The sequence below is a fragment of the Rhinopithecus bieti genome, unplaced genomic scaffold (assembly GCF_001698545.2).
Source record: "Rhinopithecus bieti isolate Rb0 unplaced genomic scaffold, ASM169854v2 scaffold_35900, whole genome shotgun sequence".
Lineage (NCBI taxonomy): Eukaryota > Metazoa > Chordata > Mammalia > Primates > Cercopithecidae > Rhinopithecus > Rhinopithecus bieti.
The window spans coordinates 1,006,543-1,032,562 of record NW_016815631.1 but is presented as its reverse complement, the minus strand read 5'-3'; positions in this window follow the sequence as shown (position 1 = coordinate 1,032,562).

The following is a 26,020-nucleotide window of genomic DNA, read 5'->3' as shown; positions in this document are numbered from 1 at the left end:
CCTTTTGATGTATTTTAGGTCTAGTTTTCTTAATGCAATGCAGCAAACTAAGATAAGCCAGTTTGGGTGGTCACTTTTCTATAAAGTCGTTTTGTAGTTCTTCATAGCCTTCAGTAATTTGGACTAGCTGAGATCTTCTCCCTCACAAACTTGAAACGAGGAGATACGTGTTTAAGAAAGCAAGTCACAGCTCCACATCTATCATTGCATACATACGGACATATTAGCAAGCAGACATCCAAATGGTTTAAAACCTGTCCTTTTAAGATGACAGAGGCCGTTACTCTTTATCCTTTTAGGCTTTCTCTAGTAAACATCTACTAGGAAGTAGAAAAGAAACTCAATTAAATAAGTAAAATGTACTGAATGATAGATGGTGATAAATGCTATGGAGAAAAATAAAGCAGAGAAGAGAAATAGGGAGAATGTGTGCCTTTGCATTTAAATATGATGGTCGGAGCAGATGTCATTGCATAGGGATACCATTGAGTAAGAACTGATGTCGGTGATGGTTCAAGGATGTTGGTGATGGTTCAAGGGCCTTACATATTAAGAGGAGAGGGGAGAAGCATTGCAAAGAGAGCTAACAGCAAATGCAAGAGTCCTGAGGCAGAAATATGTCTGAGGTCAGGTGAGGTCAGGTAAGTCATGGGACACTTTGTGTGGGGCTTTGACTATGAGGAGCTAATGATCTATTGGAAGGCTTTCTGTGGAGGTAAAACATGATCTGACTTTCAAAACAGGATCATTCTGGCTGTTGTGTTGAGGAAAGAGCAAAATGACAAGAGAGGAAGGGGAGACCAGGTATATTATTACTAGCCTAGTAATAATCTGATAGTAATAATAATCTAATGAGAGAAGGTGGTGTGGATCAAGGTGGTAGCAGTGGAATTAGAAGAAGGGATTAGATTCTGAACTTTAAAAAACAATACTTTATTGAAGTGAAATTCGTATAACATAAAATAACCATTTTAATGTGAGCAGTATAGTGGCACTTAGTACATTCACAATGTTGAGCAACCATACCTCTATCTAGTTCTAAAATGCTTCTATCACTTCAAAGTAAAAAAGAGAAAACACTCTAGTCATTAAGCATTTTCCTTCTGATTTCCCTTCCCTGTGGCGTCATAAACCTTTTGTGTTTGGCTTCTTTCATTTAGCATAGTATTTTGGAGTTCGTTCATATACTAGCTTGTATTAGTACCCTGTTCCTTTTTACTGCTGAATGTATTGCATTGTCTATATATATATATGTATACTTTTCTGAGTTCCTGTTTTCTCTTCTTTGGAGTATATACCTGGGAGTAGCATTGAGGAATTAAATATTAATGTTTTTCTTTAACTTTTTGAGAAACTTTCAAATTGTTTTTCACAGCATGTGAACCATTTTGCATTCCCACTAGCAGTGTACAAGGATTTGAATTTCTCCACATACTCATCAACACTTGGTATCTTATTTTACATTTATTTTGATTGTATCCTAGTAGGTGTGAAATGGTACCTCATTGTGGTTTGATTTACATTTCTCTAATGACTAATGATGTTTCATACCTTTATTTATATATGTATGTATGTATATAATATATATATATCTTGTTTGGAGAAATGTTTATTCAAATTATTTGTCAAGTTTTTAAATTGAGTAGCATGCTTGCCTTTGTGTTTTTGAGTCGTAGGAATTCTTCATACATTCTGGATACTAGATCCTTGTCAGATATATGATTTACAAATATTTTCTCCCATTTCACAGGTGGTTGTTTTAGTCTTTTTGGACTACAACAAAATCCATAAATTGGGTGGCTTATAAACGATAGAAACTTATTTCTCATAGTTCTACAGGCTGAGGAATCCAAGATCAAAGTGCTTGCAGATTCAGTGTCTGGTGAGGGCCTGCTTCCTTACAGATGGCCATGTTCACGCTGTAACCTCACATGGTGGAAGAGGCAAGGAATCTCTCTGGGTCCTCTTCTGTAAGGGCACTAATCTCATTCATCAGCATAGAGCCATCCTGATCTGATCACGTCCCAAAAATTCCACCTCCTAATACTATAACATTGTTAATGAGGATTTCAACATGTGAAATGTAGGGGGACACAACTATTCAGACCATAGTACTTGTCTCTTCACTTTCTTGGTAATTGCCTTTGATGCACAGATGTTTTTAATTTTGATGAAGTTCAACTTGTTTTTTGTCTGGTTACTCTTGCTTTTGATATTGTATCTAAGAATCCGTTGCAAAATCCAAGGTCATGACGAATTACCCCTATATTTTTTTCTAAGAGTTGTATTGTTTTAAAACACTCATATTTAGGTAAATGATCTATTTTTAAAATTGTTGTATATAGTGTTAGGAAGAGGCCTAATTTCATTCTCTGAATATATTTGAAGATAGTATTGACAGAATATGATGGATTGAATGTGTATGTGGGAGAGAGGGAGGATTCAGGGATGACTTCATGTGGTGTTTGAACACTGGGAAGGATGTGACTGACTGATAGGGAAGATCAGGAGCTTGGTTTGAATCTGTTGAGATGAAGATCAGAGATGTCAAGAAGACATTTGGATATGAGTCTAGGGTTCTGTGGAAAGGGCTTGGCTACAAAGTCGGGAGTACTCAATCTACAAACAGTAAGTAAAACCTTGACACAGGGTAATAAAATCATTGTGGAGCTGAATGTGAGGAGGAGAAGCCTAAGAAAGAAAAGAAACAGTTTAAATATCAAGACTTTGAGAACTCTAATATTAGGAAGTTAGAGGTAAGGTGAACAATAGAGACTCAGTAAGAGTGATCAGTGAGGTATGAGAGGAATCAGTAGGGTGTGATGTCTTAGAAGGTAAGTGAGGGAGTGTTTCAGAGGAAAGGAGTGATCATCTGTGCCAAATGCTATGGAAGCATCCACTCAGATGAGGACTGAGAAGTCACCATTGGATTTAGCAACATGGAGACAACCGGTGTTTTAGATAAAAACTCTTCAGGACAAGGATCAGAAGCTTGATTTGAGTGTGTTCAGCAGTCAGGTGGAGTCTGGAAACTCAATCTAGATACAGATTGAGTTTTCATTAAAAGAAAAAGAAGAAATTAAGAGAAGTGGGGTCAACTGAGGCTATTTGTTTTTGAAGATGAGAGTTAATGTGTTTGTGTAATGAGGTCAAAGAATCCAGTGGGGAGGGAAAAAGTGATGATGCAGAAGAGGGGAGACAGTTGTTAAGACAATATCATCGAGTAGGCTAGAGAATTAAAATTAAGATCAAGGAGGTTTTAAAAATCTGCGTTTTTTAACACATCTCGCAGATGTTTTATGTACCTGCATTTTAGAACCACTCTAACACATTTTGTTGAGTCACTCCTAAAATAGTTAAAACTCTTCATTTTATCTTGCTGATTTTATGTCAGCAGAAGGTTTTCTCTACAGAAATGGCAGAGAGGATAAAAATGAAAGCCTTGTGGTGTTCAATGATGTAAACAGCATTTTCATTGCTGTAGCATCCTTGACAGATGGTTTTCCAGTTTCTGCAAGAATACTACTGCCACTCCCTTCCCCCCAAAGAGGAGGAGATCACTCTTTTACCAAGTCTTCCCCATCTTTGGAGCGTTCTCACTGTTAAAAAGTGATTTCATAAAAAGTTTTAACTGAAGCATACGTTTCTAAAATTTTTACCCACTGGTGACTTTGGCGTGACACAGAGCAAGTATATCCTTTTACTCTTGGAAGTCATTCATTTTATTATCTCTTAATTCAACAAGTAATGTTGAATGGTGATCATGTGCCAGGCCTTTCTCAAAGAACTGGGCAATAGTGGTCAACAGACAAGCAAAATCCCTGTAATAGGAACTTGTGTTCTAGAGATCCTTCAAATACCTGAACATAATCACCTTGGCTCCTTAAATCTGCCCTGCGCCAGGCTAAACATCAAACAATTTCTTCAGTGATGTTTGAGCATTCTTCTTTAGTCTTTCCTTTCAAATAGAGGAAACTGAGGTTCCCTCCACAACTGAGCTCAATACTTTGTGAGTCTCCATGCATGCTACAGAGGCATTCTTCTTGCCTTTGATGTAGATGCAGGACTTCTAGTGCAGCCCAGAATGGATTTGGCTTTGTTTATGGCTACATCATTCTGTTGGCTCCTGTTAAGTCTGTGGTTGACTAAAACTCTTGGGTGTTTTTTTCAGACAAACTGCTTACCATCTTACACTTGTAAAATTGATTTTTGAACATAAATGTTAGACCTTTCGGTTGATTTTTGTAAGGTCCTAGCTTCAACATTATCTGGAGACCCCACTGACAACCCAATCACGTAATAGCCCTAGGAATTAATACCAGTGCTTATTTTAAATCCTCATTTGAAGAAAGGGATATACAATAAAATCAACAAGTTTTAGATGATATAAGCTGTCAAATTGATGCTCTCTCTCTCTCTCTCTCTCACACACACACACACACACACACACACACACATTCTTTAAATCATTAAATGAACAAAAATTCGTCCATGAATTTCAGCCTACAGCAACTTTAAGACACATGTTAAGACTATATTTTAATTCTTGGCCTATGATTTTCTTAAAATAGAATTCTTAATGCCAGGCAGTGGAGAAAAGGCCTACTGCAGATATGTGAAGGTATAAGTAATGGGATTTAGATCATTCCAGTTATGACTGCTTTAGATCTCACTTGAAAATGCATCTTATTCTTTTAACAAAAAAAAATAAAATTACATATTTCTAAGAATGTATTTATCTTACTAAAGAACATCTATAGTTGTTAAAGAGTGTCCATTTCGTCTTGAGGACTTTTATATCAATAGAGGGTTGTCTCCTAAACTTACAGAGCATAGAACAAAGATATACCCCTTATGGTGTTCGGATGTAATGAGCAGTGTTTTTTTTTTTTTTCCTTTGGCCTTTAATACATTTGTGTTTTGAACTGTGTCTCTGCAAGAGTCTGAAGTTTGCTTTTTTAATTGTTCGTTGTTAAATCTTTTATAGATCACTCTGGTTGAGATTTGCTCACTTACAGGGAGAAAGTCACCAACAGCTTGATCTATTAATTTTCCCTCTTCAATGTGGATTAAGGTCTTTTTATGGATACTTTCCTGTCATTTAAAAAAAAATATCCTTTAGACTTCTTTCCAAATGGAATCATCTTTGATGCTAATATTCATATTCTGTGTTGTATGAAGAATGAAACTAAGAGCGCCAGCCACTTTTGAAGACGTGTCTTTATACCTGGGCCAGTCTCCGCTGCACCTCCCTGAGGGCCAGTCATTCTTTGTAACAATGCATTATTTCACCTCAGTTGAAGGTTTTCATAGTGTGAGGAAGTATCCCTTCAACATATACACTCATCAGATTTTAATTGTATCAACTTTTAAATTGACTGCTATCTGATTTTATGCTGTTTATATGCCTTTATTTTTCCAGTTCAACTTTTTTTTTCTAGTGTTCTGTATTAAAAAGTGTAGGAAATAACTCAAAGTCCTCATGTTTTAATTCTTCTAACCCAATAGCATTGGTTTTCAAATTTTAGAGTGCTTAAGAGTTATTCAGGGGAAGCTTGTTAAAATGCAGATTCCTGGGCCCCCATCCAGAGTTTGAGATCTGGGTCCTAAGAAATGTATTAAGTGAATTCCAAGTGATTCTGGTAGATTATTTCCTACTATACTTAGATATCTGACCTTAGTGTGTATTTCCATGACAGAAATACAGATTATCTTCAGTTATGTTCACTCTGCTTTTCGTCAACCATATTAGTCTAGATGGATTTTTGGAGGTGTTGTACTTTGGAGGTTATAAATTAAGCCTTCTTTCTTGTCTTTTTATAGAAGTCTACTTTCTGTCCTTCGGTAGACATTACCATAATCTAAAACAGATACTGAAGAAACCTTTATTCATGTTAACAATTGATCAGAACGTGTCTGTGGACATTATTAGTACATTTTGGTTTGTTTTTAAGTATTTGAATATTTATTTCACCAGATGCTCAAATAAGGAGGCGAGTAAACTCTGATAAACGTGTTTAATGACAAATTACGACAAAGATTCTTCACTTTACTTGATGGTAAAAAAAAAAAAAAAAAAAAAATTTACAGCAAAGAACATGGCCCATAAGCTGTACTTCTCAGTTCATTCCTAGACCTGAAAGCTCCTCCTTCCTGGCCACTTCATTAAACTGCTGATGTTATCATCTGACCATGGACATTTTTGGCAAAGAGGAAATACTGCCTTTGATTTTCTTCTGACATCAGATGGCCTTCCTGATGTTCTTGACTTTAGTTAGCAACTTGTTGGATTATATTTTGAAACCCTGTAAGTCAGGGCCAGTTCATTATTACTTTGTCTTTCATTTCAGAAGTTAACTTTAAATTAAGTATTCTCAGATTTGGCATGTATTGTGCATTTGAGAAAATGTTGATAAGGAAATTCTCAGGTTCTGGGAAGTCTTTATATTCTGTACATTCATTCAGCAGATACTTGTTTTATGTTTTGTGTAAATAAGTCACTGTGTATTACCTTGGAAAATTCCAGTGCCCAGCTAACAATTACTAGTTGTGGTAGTGGGGAAAATATGCATAATTTGTGGCAATCCTTTAAATTTAAATGTCTCTTTGTAGAATTTCTGCATGGTTTTCAAGGCTTAAAAAATAATGGGCCACCTTAATGAAATGACCAGAGAAAAATCTCAACACAGATGAATTATTTGTCCTCCTAATTTCTTTGTGAGTTTAAATCTTTCAGATTTTCACCTTATGCATATATGCAATTATTCCTTCAGTTCAGTCACTTAGATCTGGTATGGCATCTTTGTTGACTTGTCATCTATATTGATGCAAAAGACAAATTTATTAAAGCATCTCATTGCATTTATATTGTAGGAAAATGTTCCCTTATGGGATAGTCTCACACTAACTACTCAAACTGATAAACCTAAGATATGGTATTTCCACTCACTAATGATTAACAGATTAGTAGAGAGCATGAATTCTCAACTCACATTGGTACCCCATTGTCCAAGTTTTCATAGTTTTATATGTAAATGTCCTAAGGGTTTAACCCATCTCAAACAAGAATTATAATTACTTCCTAAGCAATAATTAAAGAATAGGAAATGAAGAACAGATCCATTCTTCATTTGGCTGTCTATTGATAGATCATCTGTCTGGTCGCACGTGGACATTTCAGCAATGATACTTTGATATTTCTAAGAGACGCTTTACCTTTGCCATTTAGATTGGTTATTTTTAAATGTATTACATTTGCATAGAATGTTATACTTCTTGAGCAATTTCATAAATTTTATTTAGCTGCCCCACACCCTATGAGTCAGGTAGAACAGGGGGCATTTCTATTTTCACATAATGCTGAGTCCACAGAGCTGAAGTGATTCACTTAGAATCATGAGATGAATATGTAGCCGAACGTGGTCTGGATTATTGTGTTCTCACTTCTGTCCACTGTGGAGGGCCCTTTCCCTCCAGCCCATGACGTCAGCGCTTCTCAGAACAGCTGCTTCTGATTGAGCCTTTTGGGTACCTTCCACTTTCCCATCCTCTGCACACCAGTACTCACTTGCTTATCTGGGTTTTTAAAGTCCATGTTGCTAGTCAGGGTACACATTCATTTTCCCATCCTCTTTTCAAGAATGATCACAAAACTTTGCTTGGTTTCTCTGAGATGTCAGTAAGTGCACACTTACTCAAGTTTTGGTCCTGCTGCTGAACACTTTTTTTTTTTTTTGAGACAGGATTTTGCTTTGTCCCCTGAGCTGCAGTGCAGTGGTGCAAACATGGCTTACTGCAACCTGAACCTCTTGGGCTCATTCCGTTCTCTCATCTCAGCCTCCCAAGTTTGCTGGGACTACAGGCATGCACCACCATGCCCAGCTAATTTTTTAATTTTTTTGTAGAGACAGAGTTTATGCCATGTTGCCCAGATTGGTCTTGAACTCCTGAACTGAGCAGTCCTCCCACCTTGGCCTCCCAAAGTGCTGGGATTATAGGTGTGAGACACCTTGTCTAGCTGCTCAATCTTTTTTAACCCTCATGGGTTCTGAGCAATTTTTAGTTCTTTTTTGTGGGGGAAAGGTTGGGGGAAGGGGACAGGTAGTTGGTATCATCAACCATCTACCCAATATACTTTAAACCACGAATGTTTTCTATTTAAGAAGTATTATTATTATTATTATTATTATTATTATTAAGACAGGGTCTTGCTCTGTCGCTGCTGGAGTACAGTGGCACAGTCTTGGCTCACTGAAACCTCTGCCTCCTGGGTTCAACTGAGTCTTCCACCTCAGCCTCCTGAGTCTTTTTTTTTTTTTTTTTTAATTTAGTCAGGACTGTAGTAATACCATTATTGTTCGTGGCAACCTCAAGCTGAAGGGATTCTTTTACTTTAGCTGCCTGAGTAGCTGGGACTGCAGGCGTGACTCACCATGCCTTGCTAATTTTTAAATTTTTATTTTAGAGATGAGGTCTTGCTACATTGCCCAGGCTGGTCTCAAAGTGCTGGGCTCCAGCCATCCTCCTGCTTTGGCCTCCCAGAGTGTTGGGATTACAGATGTGAACCATTGCACCTGACCCAGAAATACATTCCTATGGATGATGATAGGAGACAAATGTAGCCCTCATAAAGCAGCATCCCGGTTTTGCAGTTTACAGGGGCCAGCAGTTGAATAGACCCAAATACAGATATAAAGATATAAATCCTCTTGTTTGCCCCAGAATACTTGTTGTTAAGAGCTAGCATATGAGAGCACTACAAAGCAACAAAAATTCCATGAAAACAAACAAGAGATTTCATGGCTCTGTAATGATAATAGATTTTATTTATTAAGCAACTTGTATATGCCAAGTTCTTTTCTTTTTTTTTTTTTTTTTTGAGACAGAGTCTCGTTCTGTCACCCAGGCTGGAGTGCAGTGGCGCATTCTTGGCTCACTGCAACCTCCGCCTCCCAGGTTCAAGCGATTCTCCTGCCTCAGCCTCCTGAGTAGCTGGGACCACAGGTGCCCACCATCACACCTGGCTAATTTTTTGTATTTTTAGTAGAGATAGAGTTTCACTGTGTTAGCCAGGATGGTCTCAATTTCCTGACCTTGTGATCCACCCACCTGGGCCTTCCAAAGTGCTCGGATTACAGGTGTGAGCCATCATGCCCGGCTTGCCAAGTTCTTATTATAAATTTTCTTTAGTTTTTAGCCCTGCAAAAGTGGTAATCCTGTGTTACAGATAAGGAAATTCAGATGTAAACAGTTTTAAAGTGATTTACTGAAAGCACATCATTAGCAGATGGTCTGTGGGATTTCCTCTCCTGTTCTTTTTGTGACGTAACATGCTGTCTCCATAGGATTTGCCTGGAAAGTCAAAGTAAGTGCGGAACCAGATCAGACGGGTATTGCTGATTTCAAGAAGGGCAGTTTGGATGGATAAGGAAGAGAGATAGATAAGGAGAATGTGTGTGAAATTGTTTGACATGGGAGGAAGATTTTAATTGGAGAGTACTCCCTCCAGATCTGAACTATTTGGTGAGACCAAGTCTTGAGGATGCTTGAGTGCCAGAGGGAGAATTAGAATTGGCTGATAGGGTGTGAGTTATCTAGACCTATGAAGGAGAATTAAGCAGTTATGGACTTGGGAGAGGACAGTAAGGATGAAGTTGACTTTAAAGGCCATAAGCAGTTGGTGAATAACGTTTTGTGTGAAATCAGTTGCATAGTGGACACTATGGTGGCCTCCCCTGAGATTCATTTTTTAAATTAATATTTGGGTATCTGCTCCCTGCTGCTCCTGTGCCATCTATAGCTTTAGGATGGGCTAAGTCCACCTCTGGTTCTAGGGGTGAGGCATCAAAGTCCTGTTCCTCTGACTGTAGCATAACCCCTTTGGATCAGGGAGATCACATTTAGGGAGTTGTTGCTCCCTCCCACCCTTTGCCTTTGTCTTTTGCCCCCTTCTGTCCTTCCCTCCTCACCTCCTTCCCTTTCTCTCAGTGATTCTCTCCCTCTTTGACTGGAGACAGGAAAGCCAGTAATCTCAAGAATCCTTGTCAATCACCCACTTACAGGCAGAGTGGAGAAAAGGAAAGAAACTGGCCCTTAATGAAATTATTGAGCTGCTGAATTAATATAATCCAGAAGCTTTTCCTATCCCTGGGCCTCCAGTCATGTTAGCTGATAAGCACCATCGATTGTGTAAGGCAGCGTGAGATGAGTTTCTGTTCCATGCAGTGAGTTGCATCCTAACTGACAGTGGGTCTCACTGAAGGTCTCAGCGAGGATGTGAGCACAGACTGCATAACTTTGGGGGAATTAGAGGCTGGTGTATATGGCTAAGGCCAGAAAGGGGAAGTACCACGTTAGAGGGAAATAAAAGGTGTTTCCTTTTGATCAAGGGGTCCGTACTGCTGTGCTTTTCTGCTGAGCCTGAGATGAGGTCACCTTTGTAAGGCAGAGACGGTGTCACATTTGCCCGGTATTCCCAATGCCTAGCACAATGCCTGACGAGTCCTGGCCTTTTGATACTCATTGATAGATTAAATGAATGTGAACACAAGTTTGGATGTTTATTAAGAAATAAGATGAAGGAGAGTAATACCTATTGCAGAGAATAGTATGGAAATATTTTTAACGATATGGTTAAGTAATTTAGAAAGATGAGAATGGGATGCTAGCTTGCGAATTAGTGGAAAACAGTAGGTAAGATGAAATTTTAACTGAGCTGTAGGATCACACTATTTCAGGCCACACACACACACACACACACACACATACACCCACAAATGCTTTTTGAACAGTATCTTCTCTCTTTTATCCTTAATTTTCTCCCTCTCTCAAAATGGACCAATTTTCTTCTAAATGTCTTCCATAATATTTTGGTTTTCTCATAAAAATATAAGATGGAGAGTACAGCAAAAAGAAATCAAGGGCTTTTTCTAGGTCAGATCTTAATATAAAATCACCACCACAGTGATTGATGTTCTGTGTGAAGATTCTGTCAAATGTTCTGTAACTTGCCGAGATGTGAGGGAAGGTGGTGTCAGTATAAACCCATGGTGAGCTTGCACAGAGACCTTGCTACCTCTTTACTCCTGTGGCCTCTTTCTCACAAAGTTGGGGTATAACAATTACTCAGAGTGTTAGATTATTAAAAACTGACACAATATTTACTATCTGAGAATTGTTTTTTAGTTCCTAGCAGTTGTATGTTTTAGTATTTTTGAAAAAAAAATCAAGATGATGTAATTCTAGATTTGTGAATAAACCAGATGAAACTTCTAAGGGAATTATAACTTTCAAATACTGAAGACCTTAAAATATCTTTTTTGCCCTTTTTGGTGTAAATTATTTTACCAATAAATTATGTGGTATTTATTGGTCCTACATAGCATTTGCTCTCGAATTTTTGGAACTGTTTATTGGTTATGTCTGGTTAGCCGAGGAAATGGTGTAAGGAGCTGTTTTCATTAATAAAAACAAAGATTCCATTGAGTGAATGTGTGTGTGTCCATGCATGTGGTGTCTGATTCTAAATTTCTAATTAACTCTTGCTTTTTCAAGAGTACCTCATCAAAACTTGGGATTATCAAAACTTAAGTCTCACCCTCCTATAGAAATTTAATCCGTTTACTATTCTGGACCACTTTGAAAGAGGGGTGACTGCTCTCACAGTCTAATTCCACTTCAGAAAGTCTTGGCAGCATTACAGCCCTCTGTGCCCCTAAGGAGGTAACACAGTTTTCAACTTCAGTCACTGGGGACAGAGCCCAAATCCTCTCCCGCAGGGCTCCCTGGGAGAGGCCTGCTCAGCAGCCATGCACACATCTGGATGTGCTCCATTTTCTCAGGACTTGTGCCAGTGAATTCTGGCTTTTGCATCCCAGCTAGGCTTGGTACGATGGTTTCACAGGTGTCTCTGATTTGGAGTGGATATATACCCATGTCTTTCAGAGCAGTAGTTGTCAGAATGTTATGTCAGAAATACATTTTACATCACGATACTACACTTACATAGCGAGACTTACTTTTGACTGTGATACACTCCATTTTCCATCCCATTCCTTTCTAAATTACAGCAATAATGCGTTGCTGTCTGCACTTTAGAAAGTGTTGCCTCCTCCTTGCTTTCTTGGGTGGAGGGAGTACTTAGCCCCTGAGTCTCTCAGAAGTGTTTCTGTCTATCCTGTGGCGGTGTGGACCTCTGATGACCAGCCAGGACTTGCTCATGCCCAGAGTCCTTCTGTTAGTCCTGAGCCAACTACAAAATGATCACAATGCTTCTAATATTTATGAAAACTGTATCCTAGATATGAAAATGTTTTATGTGAATTAGTTTCTTTATGCTCTACAATCATCTGTGAGGTATAGGCATGGTGATTGTGTTATCTGTTTTACAAATGGAAACAGAAGACAAGAGAGGTTCATTCTTCTGCTAAGGAAGTAGCAGAGCAGGGACACTGTGCTTAATGTCACATTATTGCAACAATTCTGCTTTGCTGGCCTAATAACACTTTTCTTATATAGTTCTAGATGTCCTAAAAATGAATAATAAGAAAGATCTATAAATTATGTTTGCTGGGACATAGACAGTAGAGTCATTCAGTCTTTTAAAATTTAATTAATTAATTAATTAATTTTTGGAGATAAATGTATGATCGCAGATCACTGCAGCTGCAGCCTCCTGAGCTCAAGTGATCTTCCTGCCTCAGCCTCCTGAGTAGCTGAGCATACAGACTTGCAACCACCACACCCAACTAATTTTTAAATTTTTTGTAGAGACAGAGGCTCACTGTGTTGCCCAGGCTGTTCTCGAACTCCTGGCCTCAAACAATCCTCCCACCTTGGCCTCCCAGAGTTCTTGGATTACCAGTATGAGCCACGCAGGCCCAATTTTTATAAGTTATTTATTTGTATTTTCCAAGTTGCAGCTAGGCCTAGAGTCTAACTGATATTCATCTGTTTTGGAAATCATAAGCTGGACTTTCATCAAGGAAAATAAAGTTTTGATATTTTGGTTCATGTTTACCTAATATATCAGGGCAAACTCCTTTCAAATATTTTTTGACAGTCACCACAATTAAAGTGTGATGGCGTATATTATACATAGGTTTTTATATGCAGGTGGTTATGTTTTATTTGCGAATTTAAAATTTTACAGCTGTGATTTAAAATACCAGACTGATGGAAGTAAGTTTTTTCAGAGAAAATAATTTAGCATTAGCAATGCATCACCTTTCGACTCAAAGATGTTTTGAAAGACAGATATAATTTTCAGTGGAGTAGCTATTAACCAGAAGATCACACAAAGCAATTCTAAGGCCTGTTTGCATATATCAGGGGTAAAAATTACTTAGCATAAGATGCCTAATTCTTTTGAGTGGACTGGGATATATCTGAAAACTGTATTATAAGGTTTGATGTACTTAGATCTTATGGGTGTGGCCTGTTGTTGGTTGCATCTGAAAGTAGTTTACATACTGACTTTCAAATGTAAGCAAAAAAGCAATTCAAATAGGCTTTTGGTTTGTACCACTGGCATATCTACCAGAAAAAAATAAATAGGGTGCCTGTTGCATGTGTGGCCGAGTGCATCCTGTTTGTGTTTTTGTGTCCTGTGGAAAGTAGCCTCATTAATCATGGGGTTAATGCTAAACCCAGCATTCACTTAGCTCCTTAATTCATGAATGCTACTGAAGCACATGAAAACAAAACTTTAGGTATTACAATTGAACAGTCAAACTTTTTTTTTTTTTTTTGAGACGGTATCTTGCCCTGTTTCCTAGGCTGGAGTGCAATGGTATGATTGTGGCTGTCTGCAGCCTTGACCTTCTGAGCTCAATCTACTCTCCTATCTCAGCCTCCCAAGTAGCTGGGACTACAGGCATGCCCAGCTAATTGTTTGTTTGCTATTTGTGTTTTTGTACAGACAGGATTTTGCCATGTTGCGCAGGTTGGTCTTGAACTTCTGGGATCCGCCTGCTGAGGCTTTCCAAGTGCTGGGATTAAGGTGTTAGTCACCGTGCCCTGTCAACAGTCACTAGTTTTTGAACAGTAGCTACGTCATTAGAAATATGTATACATATCTCTGATATTTTTGGTGCACAGACAATATTATATTGTACACGTAGAGTTGTTGATGCAGAATCTATGACTTTGCATAAGTGATGAGATTATGAGACTTAGCCAAATTCAGAAGTTTTTCAGAACGTAATTATGTATTCTGATGTGACCTGTATCATTTTCACTACACATTTGAGAAACTGACAAGGAATTTTATGATACACTTTTAAAAAGTGTGATCACGAGTTGCTATAGACTTTATTTTGTTGTTAGTGGTATACTAATCATATTTTAACCACTTCCTTTAGTCAAATGTCCTGGAAATGTGGGAGGTGTCCCAGGATGACAGCCAACCTGTCATTGATCATCCCTTCATCTTTTTATTTGTTATCTAAACTGTTTGCCATTGAGCATTCTTTTAGGATTTCTGGTTAATATTTGATAGGTTAACTTTGCAAAATATTTGACCACTGTCATTCTTGGCCAGTATTACCCATGTACTTTGATGCCTGTGCACATAAAGCTTCACAATATGTTAACCATACAATTAGCTGAGTTTATGTATATATATAAAATGCAAGAAGAAATGTCACACATTTGTGTCCCTTTATGAAAGAGTTTTCTATTTGAATTCATCTTGAAATAGCCTTGAAGGACTTGTAGACCTTTGGGCACCCCTACCTCCAGCCGTAATAAACTCTTTTTTTTTCTGATGTAGTTGCATTCATAAGTATTTGCAGTTTTTTTGGTCATGGCTTAAATTGCTATATTGTAATCAGCCTTGGTGTTCAGTTAATAGATTTTCTTGTTAAAAAGTGAAATGAGCATTATTTTAGGAATATTAAATACAATCTTAAATGTATTTTTGTGTAGGAAAATTGACTTAACCATTGCACCACGATAAGGAAAGTATTTTCCCTTTGCTGCAGGGCCTCGCGCTGATGTCTGCATCCCAGTTTTTTATAGGGCTGGAACAACCTGTCACTATGGCTAACAGAATTTGAATTTGCTGTTACTGGGGGAAGCTTATACATTCCCAAGCCACTCAGAAGTTGAATCCATCCACTAAATCCGTAACTGCTCCTGTGGGAACTAGGAGAAAAGCCGGGTAGATTTTAGTATTATTTCCCCTAAATCAGGTTGGTGGATAGGATGATTTGACAACTAGTTTTTTTTGTACAAAATAAAGTGATTTCATAAATAACACAGTATTCATCATTTTTTAAAATTAATACAATTTTTCTCCAAGCTGTCTTCCATTTGGTTTCTTTATACACAGCAGATAGCATGTCTTTCTCCTGCTTAAGAACTCGTGCATGGTTCCACAGTGCTTGAGGAGGAAGTCCAGCTGCCTGGCCAAATGGGACCTTTGGGTCTGCCTCTGGAGCACCCCTCCAGCATCTCCGCCTCACCGTCCCTCTGGACATTCTAGGGTCACACAGAACCCTTCCTTATTGATGCGTCCCCGCTGCACATGTGATCACATTGTCATGTCTTTCCATGTTCCGATCGGTTTCTCTGTAGGTTACTTATCCCTTCTGTCCCGCTTTCAATTTTAGGAAGTCACTTTTCTGCCTGGATGGCCTGTATCTCAGTCACATCTCTATCTTCTGTGTCAAGCACAGCACCCTCAATGAATGTTTGGAACAAATGATGGATAGCGGGCACTCCTTCTCTTTATTTAATAGAAAATTGGAGCAATTTACCCCAAATTATTTTTTTTTCAAAGTTAATTATTTATAGATGAGAGATTGGAAGCCCTCTGACCTTATTTTATTATACTTATGTAAGTATATCAAATTTGCGTGAATTCCAGATAATGTCTTGGGGTTTTAGATGTATTACTTAGCTTAATTATCATCACAGCCAGTTGGAGTGGATTTTATATATATTTTAAAGGGATTCAGTAAACAGATTGAGTAAAGCTAGGGTGTTTGAGCAAGCACCCAATGAGTAAATAGGAGATTATGTATTTTTTCAAAGGCCATATGCCATCTTTCTTAAGCTAGGATATGTTATGTGCTATGTTCTAAATAAATAGTTCACTTTGGTTTTTGGAAGTTTTATGATGTAGCCATATTAACCGTCCCCCCACCTCGCCCCATTTATCTGTTTAAGTGTCTTTCCATATATCTATTTGGTAATAATATATAGTGAACAGTCATGCATATCTATAGTTTATTTTTCTTATAATGATAGCAATCTTCAAAATAAGAACATTTGTTCAGTGTTAAAGCATATACATCTGGATATTTCCTCTAGAATAAATAATCTATAAACTTTTAACAGTCTCATTTTATTAAATATCACTTGTTTTCTTTAAATGTGAACCCTTGTCCAGCAGTTCAAAGTGTTAGATAATGCAATTGACCATAGACTCTTTTCCTGTAAAATACTATACTTAAGGCAAACTTTCATATTTCTAAATTTTATACTATTTTCAGTTCAAAATTGAGGAAAATGATGAAATCACATTGTGTATTTTCTACATCCTAAAATATTTCTTAAATGTAAACTTATATATGATGTATTTTGTAATCAGGAGTAGTGATCTCTGGATTGTAAATGAAACCTGAGATTAACTCCTTCAGTTTCTTTATTGAAAACTGAGGATACTAATGGTGACTGTCTCACATGCCTGTTAAGGTGCATACCTGAGTTAATATTAGAAAGGGCTTAGAACAAGCGCAGCACTAGTAAATGCTAAGTAAATGCTCATTATGATGATTTAGGGGTTTTTAACCCAGTTTTTTCAAAAGGAAGCATTTTCTTAAATCAAGTGAATTTACACTTAATGTTTACTGTAAAACATGAATATATTAGGGTGGATAAGTCCATTCTTATAAAACACATGTTTGGATTAGGTTCGCCATTTTTTCCCTCCAATACATTTCCACTTCATCCTGGCCTCCTTTTTTAAAAAGAAAGTGAATTTTGAAAAAAAAATTTTTTTTTTTACTCCATTATCTCCTCTCTGCCTTTGGAATCACTGCCAGCAGATATTAGTTTTTACATTAGTTCTTGCTGTATTAAGCAGCAACATTGCTTAATGTATTATTCATCCTAGGTACTTTGTAAATATTGGTTAAGTGAATTAATGCCTGTGTAATAATGTACAGGCAGTCCCTGCTTACAGTGGTTCAATTTACAGTTCTTGACTTTACAGTGAGTTTCATTGGAATGCAATCATACCAGAAGTCGAGGATCATCTGTAGTGAGTTTCTGTCTTCTTAACCTTTAGAGAAAGGAACTTAAAAATTTTCTAATGCCTCATATACTGGAACGTAAATTGTAAAGAAGTCTCTCCCCTTTCCCTCCTCAACTAAAAAGTACATAAGGTCTTTGTGACAGCCGTAGTCTTCTCTGATAAAGTGGACATAAAGATGTTAGCATTTAAATCCTACACAATTTAAAAAATAACTCGTATTTGTATCTAATGCTGTTTTCAAATAATTATCGTAAAATGTCAGAACCAACCCAGTGAACAGGCAGCATGTACTCCATATCTTGAAACTGAGAGGCATAGCAACTTGCTGAAGATACCACACTGTACAGCTATTTAGTGGCCAAACCCGTATTTGGATTGCATTCAAGCTTGAGTTCAGTTCCTGGGCTAGAGTTTTCTCCCTCTTGACTGAAACCAATTACTTTATTTGTTTTAAGTTGAAAAGAGTTAAGAAATAGAAAAATTAATGCAGTGGTTGAATACAAAATAGTTGTCTTCTTCTCTTTTAAATATCAAGATATTGAAGTAGTAGATCAGAGTATAAGTCCTTGAATGTGAAAGACTAGGTGGAAAGCCTTTTGGGAGATGTTCCAGTGGCCAATATTTAGAAAAAACAGCTAGGCTTTTTTGTTTGTTTTAAAATTGAGAACGCTTTGAATGTATAAAGATGGGTGCTAACAGAAATTGGGAAACATATGCTTGGCCTGTGTTACGAAATCCAGGAGAAAAGGGTGTGGTTTTCCTTTTTCTGAGATAAAAGCCTGCTGTAAATTTTGGCAGCAATATTTTATTGTAATAAGATCAATTCACAGCACATTCAGGCTTATTTTGAATGAGAATTGAGTTTGACTAAAGAAAATAATGTCCTTCCAAATGAAAATGAAAATGAGCAGATGTACAAAATGAACCTTAAAATTAATCTTGGATTTACCCCTCCCTGTATGCATCATTTAGCAGTCAGTGAAAGTGACGAGGGTGGGGAAGAAACTGCTGTGTAGACTTAAAAAAAAATCACTACAGGCATATTTTCAGGGTTTGAAAGAAACAACTGTATTAGAGACAAAATTGCTTTTCTGCTTAGAAACATGAAAATAAAATATTCCTCTTTTAAAGGTAGTGTTACCTTTCACTTGTTACTACATCATTCTTAAAATTGAGAAATCCTTGAATTTAACATAAGTTGTATCTCCCCCACATCCCGCCATTCTGTAACTGAATGCTGTCTATTATTTAATCATGTTAATCTACTACTTAGTGTAAATTGCTGCTCTGTGACTGCCTGAGAACAAAAGTGCTTTCTGTTCTTCCTTCTTCAGTGAACCAGGGCTTCACATCATGCATGGTCTTGCAAACAGTTAGGGGTTTAGTCTGAGCTGATCAATAAATTCAGAACCCTTTATTTAGTGAGATCGATATAGTGTAATGAAGTCTGTGCTTCAATTCCCTTCCAAGCATCACTGCCAGGGTAGGAAGGTGTCTGTTTTTCTTTCTAAAGCACAATCAAAATTATGTTTGAGGTTTTTTCTTATTAGCCAGGATGTAGCAATGCATTTGAACCCCCTCCAAACAAACCTGAAAAGAGCTTGCTCCTGGGTTCATCCAAAAACCTGTCCTCTCTCTGGTAATGAGGAATGAGTGAACAGAAATCATTTGATTCAAGAAAGAAAAATTGAGTATTAGCAAAATACTGCTTCAGTTAATATATGTGACTTAATCACATGAGATGATTGCTGCTAAATGGTTTTGAATAAAATTCTTCATTTTATGAAAATATGCCTGCAGGTTAGCAGCATGCTTATCAAAAGTATATGGATAATCATAGCATCTGAGAGGTGATCTGTCAACTCTTATTTTACTACAAATACATTTGTATGCAGCATGAATAAAACACTTTGGAATATATTGTACTTTCTGAATTGTTATGCTTAGTTCAGGATTTGCTCTTAGTGAGACTTTTAAGCAGTTTTATCTTTAAAATATTTGTGTATTTGGAGTAGTGTTTTAGAGTATTTGGGATATCAGCTTTCTAACACTTCTATCAAGATAAGCAGAACTGAGGCCTGAAAATTGATCTCTTACATAAAAAGTGTTAAAACACAATTTGTCACCTTGTTGGCTACCATATCTTAATACATCTTTCACAAACTTTCATCATGATCTGAAATTGTCTTGAGATTGTTTTAGTAGAAAATCTATCTTGATAATGTTTGTCCTATTAATTAGAAATTACTCATTTTTAATACAAGACTGTTTCATATGAGGCCCACTGGAGAATTTCTTTTAGTTACTAAATGTTTTAAGAAAATGTTTATAGTCATAGGCAATAAGTGTTTATATTCTTAGGCATTAGGAGTGAAGTACCTCTACTCTGCTAAAAGAGTTATGTTTAAGAAAGTTTGATGGAATCACCTTATAAGGTCGTGATTTAAAGAGTTTATTTCTTAGTGTTTTATAATTAGAAATCTTCACACTAACTTGGTTTTCCGTTAACCATATTTTGTATGATCAAAGACTAATAGAATTCTAGACTTGGAAGGAATTTTTTCGATTACGTAGCACCACCCCACCCTTTACCATGGAGTCCAATAATTAATAAAATCTAACTTAGCTAACTTAATTTATGTTGACTTTGCTAATAGCATAAAAGAAGATTTTTGAAATACCGAACATTACAAAAGCCAGTAGGTAATAATGAGTAGGGACAACCGAAAGAAAACTCCTAGGAGAAAAAAGGCAGCACCTGCTGTGTACAAATATCATAGTACAACACTGAATAGAAATAGTCTTGCTTTCCATAAGCTTTTCATTAAAAAGGGGAGTTGTTTGATACAAATACAGACAACATTAGTGGATCCTTGAAAGAGTGATTATTTTTTGCTGTGGTGGAGGTTGAAAAAGGTTTCCTGGAGACATGGCATCTGAGCTAAGCCCTAAAACATAGGTATAAATTAGATGAAGCTAATTGAGATGTTTTGCTTGGCATTGTTTTTGCCATATGGTACCAGGAGGAGAAAAGAGCCTAAAACTTTCAAGGTTTTGAATATAAGTAATTAGAAGAATGCTAATACCATCAACTGAAATCCAGAGGCACCACCACCATGTGTCAAGAGGGAGAAGGGAAGACCACCCTCATTTTCTATCACCTTTAGTTCTTTCTATACTGAGGGAAATCATTGCAGTTCCCAAACTCTCTCAGCTGTACAGCTTTGTATGGATCACTTACTCATCTCATCTCCACCCTCCCATTCTGCCCTGCTCACTTCGCTGCTTGGGATTTTTACAAAACCCAGGCGAAGTATCACAGCTTTGTGCACAGCCACTGAGATAGGTGCTTCTCTGCTACTGGTTCAGACTTTCATCATCTGTCACACCAATGTGAATGTGGTTCTGTTTTATGGGTCTACAGTGTCTGTTTATTTTGTTTGTTTGTTTGTTTGTTTTTGGTAACCCTGATCCCCGGCACACAGTCAATACTTAGTAGATGAGTGTTGAATTGATGAAAGTGATAAAGAATTTAAATTGCTGGAAAGGTAGCTACAGGGAGGACATCCAGAGCTGGAGATTGGGCCTAGCTTTGTGGAAGAAGTTAGGGAATGTAATGCATGAGAGTTGGTGCAGAATATAGAGAAAGAAAGCTGCGGCCTGAATTGTGGGACCCAAATGTAGAGGTTAGGGTAGAAGTCAGTACCACATAAGCTAAAGACAAAGAAAATTCCAAGAATTAAGGAATGACCAAGGGGTTAGAATACTGCAGGGAGGCCAAGAAAAATGAGACATAATGAAAAGGTGGCATTCAGTGAATGGGTGTCTTTCAGGCCCTTTGAGAGTAGTTTAAATAGAGTGGTTATGATGAAAATATGTGTTCCTTTAAGAAAACAATCACATGTTTTCTCATGTCATTTGTAACGATCTGTTGGACAATTTAGTTTATTTAGGTGTTTTCTATTGACCTTAAGCCTCTGGGTAACCAGAAGGCTAAGGATTTCTTGTGGTCATTTTTAGTTGATTGAAAGCTGGTTACTGGGTAAAACATATTCTAAGCACTGGATACTTATGTGAAACGGCACAGAATAACATTAGCGTTTCACTGTGGTTTCCATGGTTTTCTGTATTTGTCCTTGACTTGGAAGGAGCCTATCAAATATAAGCTATTACAGTGCCTGTGAGTAGTCAGATCCCCTAAGTAAAATCTTACACCTATGGCCAAAGGGGCTTTCTCTTGGGTAGGGCCAAAACCCTTACCTAAGAGTTTAAGATCATTTTCACAGGAAATAAAAACAACAATAAACAACTTAATAGTATGGGTGATATCTGTGTCTAGGGGTGACCCATGTGTGTTGTTACTGAGTATTTCTTCAGTACTGTTCTTTCATTCGTAGGTTTATAATGTAGAATAGGATAGATGGGGTCGATGAAGTTCCATAGGTTTTCTCTCCGACTGGGGCATAAATCATGCCTCCCTTTTATATCTGTGTGGTTGATATTATTGCTCATCTGTCTTCTTTATTATAGGTATGACATATCTTCTAAATACAAACAGCCTGTTTGCACATGTACCATTACATGAAATATCAATTCTGGTCGTGTATAGACATACATTTGTTTTGTATCTATGACTGTGTAATAGCAAAGTTTTTGGAGAAAACTAAGTGATGTATATATTTTATATGTCAAAATATATATCCTATCTTCTGTTATTGAACATCCTATGATTTCTTTGGTCACATTCTCAATTGGTCATATTTTAAAACATCTAGTTGAATGACTTGAGGAGAGGAAGTTTAGGAAATAATCTTGGACCTATCAGCATGATAAATGATATGCCATCTGAAATGGGGCCTATACACATACGTACAAAATACATATATGACACACATCATGACCCATATGAGTGTGCTTGTGTGTATAGTTTCAATCGTGATGTGTGTATGTGTGTATAACAGAATTTAGTCAGAGTACTTAGGGATAATTTAAAAATAGTGGTTTTTGTTTACTTGGTTTATTATGAATTAGGCAAAATACAGTTTTGGCTGTGTGAAACAGGAAATAGAAAAAACAATAACTTAAACAAGGAAGATGTTTATTTCTCTCACATGTAACCATTTGGAAGCTGGAATTCCAGGAAAGATATGATGACTTTGTTCCATGAAGTCATCCAGGGATCCAGGCTCCTTCATTGTCGTTTGATCCTCCTATAGTATTGCCCTCATTTGCAGTCTGAGATGGCCAACAGTCAAGTTCCCTGTCCAAGCAGCAGGCAGGCAGAGAATGCCCTCTTCTTTTTCAAGGCATGACCTGGAAGGTACACATGTCACTTACCCATGTATCCCATTGGTCAGAGGTTTCTTAAAAGGCACAGCAACCTCGTGGGAGACAAAGTTGTGAGTGGCAGTATGCACAGCTAAAACATGGATTACTGTGGAAGAAGAAGAGAATGAATATTGGGTTACAGTTTCAGTCCTAGGGCACAAAAGAGGTGGTGTATATAAATAGCAGACATACATTTTCTATATTTACATTATTATTGATCAGTTGTAGAATGTCCACTCAATATTGCTCAATATTAAGGCATTATTGAATGCTTTATAAATTATGCATAAAACATCTTCTAAATTTGCAAAACCTGATGATCTCAAATTCTAGAATTTTAATCTTTAAGGATCTGATTGTGTGTAGATGACAATTACTGATGAGATCTGTTTGTTTTCTAGCAGGTTGGGGTGGTCTGTGTCTGATTGCTTCTTGAACATTATTCTATTCGCGCATTCATTTTGACTCTTTATTAAGCTCCCCATATGGTGGTCCTTTGCCAGGCTGTGCATGGGATATACCTGAATGGGACACAGGCCTAGCATTAAGGCATTTACAGTTATGTGTACAGGCCTGTGAAAAGCAGTCCTGACAGTAGTGGCTGTACCTGGTCCAAATCACAGGAAAAGTTTCCCAAAGGATTCTTCCTCTTTGTTCAAGAGTCTGCTTTGCACAACATTCCCTGAACATAACCCACTTTGGACTTGGTTGCTGCGGTGGGGAGTATTTTTTGAAGCTTCAAGTTCTTTATGTTCCCCGGATTTTTTGGTTTTGAACTTTCCAGTGGATTATATGGTAACCTTTTCTGTGGTATATAGGACATGTCAGAGAGCAAGGAAAATAACTTTATTTATGTCTGTTTAATTAGAGATTTTTCAGGATCTGGAAAGTTATTTTTTAACATAACAAAGTATATTTTTAGCTAGTAATTATATACATTGTTTCCTTTCATAAGCAATTCAGAGTTCATACTTTTCCATTTAATTAGATTGTAATTTTGGGACTTTTTAGAATGAGCAATCTTGATAAAAGGCTAGTTTTGATACAAAATTAGTGGAATATATCAATAACTACTAAGGTATACGGCCTAAATATTCCTTAGATACACTGTTTGGATTTTATTCTTAAAATTCAAAACAGTGAATTTTGTTATCATTCCCATACTGCTCACAACCTAAAGTCACACACAGACACACACACACACACACACACTGAACTAAATTTAAAAGCAGACTACTAATTAAACTGTAAATGCATTATAAAACAGCAACAACAAAGAACACTTGGCTCACCCAGTTTTATCTTGCTTTGTGTCATTCTTTTTAATGAGAACTGTGGAATTTGTTCTTTTTAACAGGATTCTTTGAAAATAGGTTGATTATTTTCTTTGATTATCTAATTACATTAAAATAGTGAGGATCAATATTCATGTCACTAAAAGCCACATGTAATAGAAGATGGAGCACTTTGGCTGTAAATATGTAGCAGTGCATTTGTGGCAAAATCAGCATTTGTTCCTAATTCCTTTTTTCCTATTGCATTTCTATCCCCTCACTTCTTACTCTTCTTTCCATCTCAAACTGCTCTGTTCTTTAACATAGTTGTATGTGAATATTAATTATCATAGAGTCAACTTTTGAAGGATTCAGTTTTATTGTATGTATAGAACATCATTGGGGATATATTTAAAAAAAAAAACTCAGTAGAAAAAAAAAGGAAAAGGAAATTGTATGTGTTGCCCTAAACTTGATGGGAGGGTAGATAATATTTAAATAAGGATGCAGATAGAACATCACTATTCTTTGCTTTTATTTTTAATAAATTAAGTCAGATGAAGCCCTTAAGTTCTGATTTATGAAAACTCTTAATATTTTTCCCAGGTTGGTGCATGTCATTTAGATGACAGGTGGCCTAACATACTAGAAGGAGTAATAGTCTAGGAGTCAGGCAACTTGAGATTGGGGTTTGGCTCAGCTACTAACTTTATTATAAACTTACCTGGTGTGTAGGACCTCTGGGTGCCGTTTTCTCATCTGTAAAATGCAGGCTTTGCACTACGTGGTTACTGAAATTACTCTTAGATCTGTGATTATCATTTTACTGTCCACTTTTGTCTTAAAACCAATACAAAATAAAACAAAAAATGAGCAGTTTTTAAAAGCCGCCTTCTGCAAAGCGGGATTTGTGCACACATCTGTGTAATTTATCTTCTTTTGAGGCTATGAACATTTTTTGATAGCTTAAACTCTTCATGAATCTATGTTGTGATCCAGTGATGTTATACTCTCGTCCCTGTGTTATAGCATGGAGCCTCTTTCTACTCTATTGTAGGAGCACTTAAAATCTCTGAACCAGCTCACAAGTGAAGCTGTTGGTGTGCACTTGGTGTAAGCAGCCCTAACCCTAGTGTATATGCCACGGTGTGGGCCAGGTGGCCAGCCTGGAAGGGATACCTGTGTCCTGCTGGTTGTGAACATTTGTCCAAGTCATATATTTTTCCTGTAGCCATATTTCCCTGCAATCACATGTCTGGCCATATGGATTTAGTTTATTTAATTTGAGATTGGTATATCCAGTCTCAGTTAATCTTATTTAGAACCATTTGTTTTTTTACAAGTATGTGAGTGGATTCCTTTTTGTGTGTCATTGCATCCCCTTTTTGTGGCAGCAATTTTAATTTAAAGAGAATATTAAATAGCAGCATAAAATGAGTAAGGTAGGCAAGCCACTTCTCAAACTTCAAAAATTAGAAGATTTATCTCAAATACATTGTAATTTGTGAGGGAGGAAGAGTACAAAAATCAGATTGCGGGCACATTTGTAGGAGATGAGGCTGCTTAATGAACCCTACCCCGCCTACAAATTTGAGTAATCTAGTGTTTTAAAAGATGAAATACTGATTCTTCTCCCTTTATTTCTGAGACAGGTACTTACTACATAAAACAAGCAGCTATTCCCTTAGAGTATGCCAGTGTTAATTCTTTCAGGTAGCACAGGTATCTTTAGTAAGCCTGGTTCAGTTTTCTAAGTCAGGAGTTCATACTTAGAGGCACCCAGACCTTGAGCATTTATTGTGTTATACTGATTCTGTGCTCCAGATCAAAGACAAACAAGGAAATGACAATCATTAACTGGTTTTATATAAAAATCTTGAATGTCAGTGACCTTTGGTATCATCTGGCTTAGTCTGCCCTTTTGGGAGTTGTTTCTAAAATAGGCACATCCATGGACATTCACTCTCCACTGAAAATCTTACAGTGATAACTGACTTCCTATTGAATAGTGATTTCCTCAAGAAACTTTGCTTTGTTCTAAGCTAAAATTCATGTGGCTTGACTCAACATAGTTTATAAAAGGACATTCAAAATAATACATAGAGTCTGATGAGAAAATGTGCTAAAAGAGTAAAATTTAAAACACGATTCAAAAATA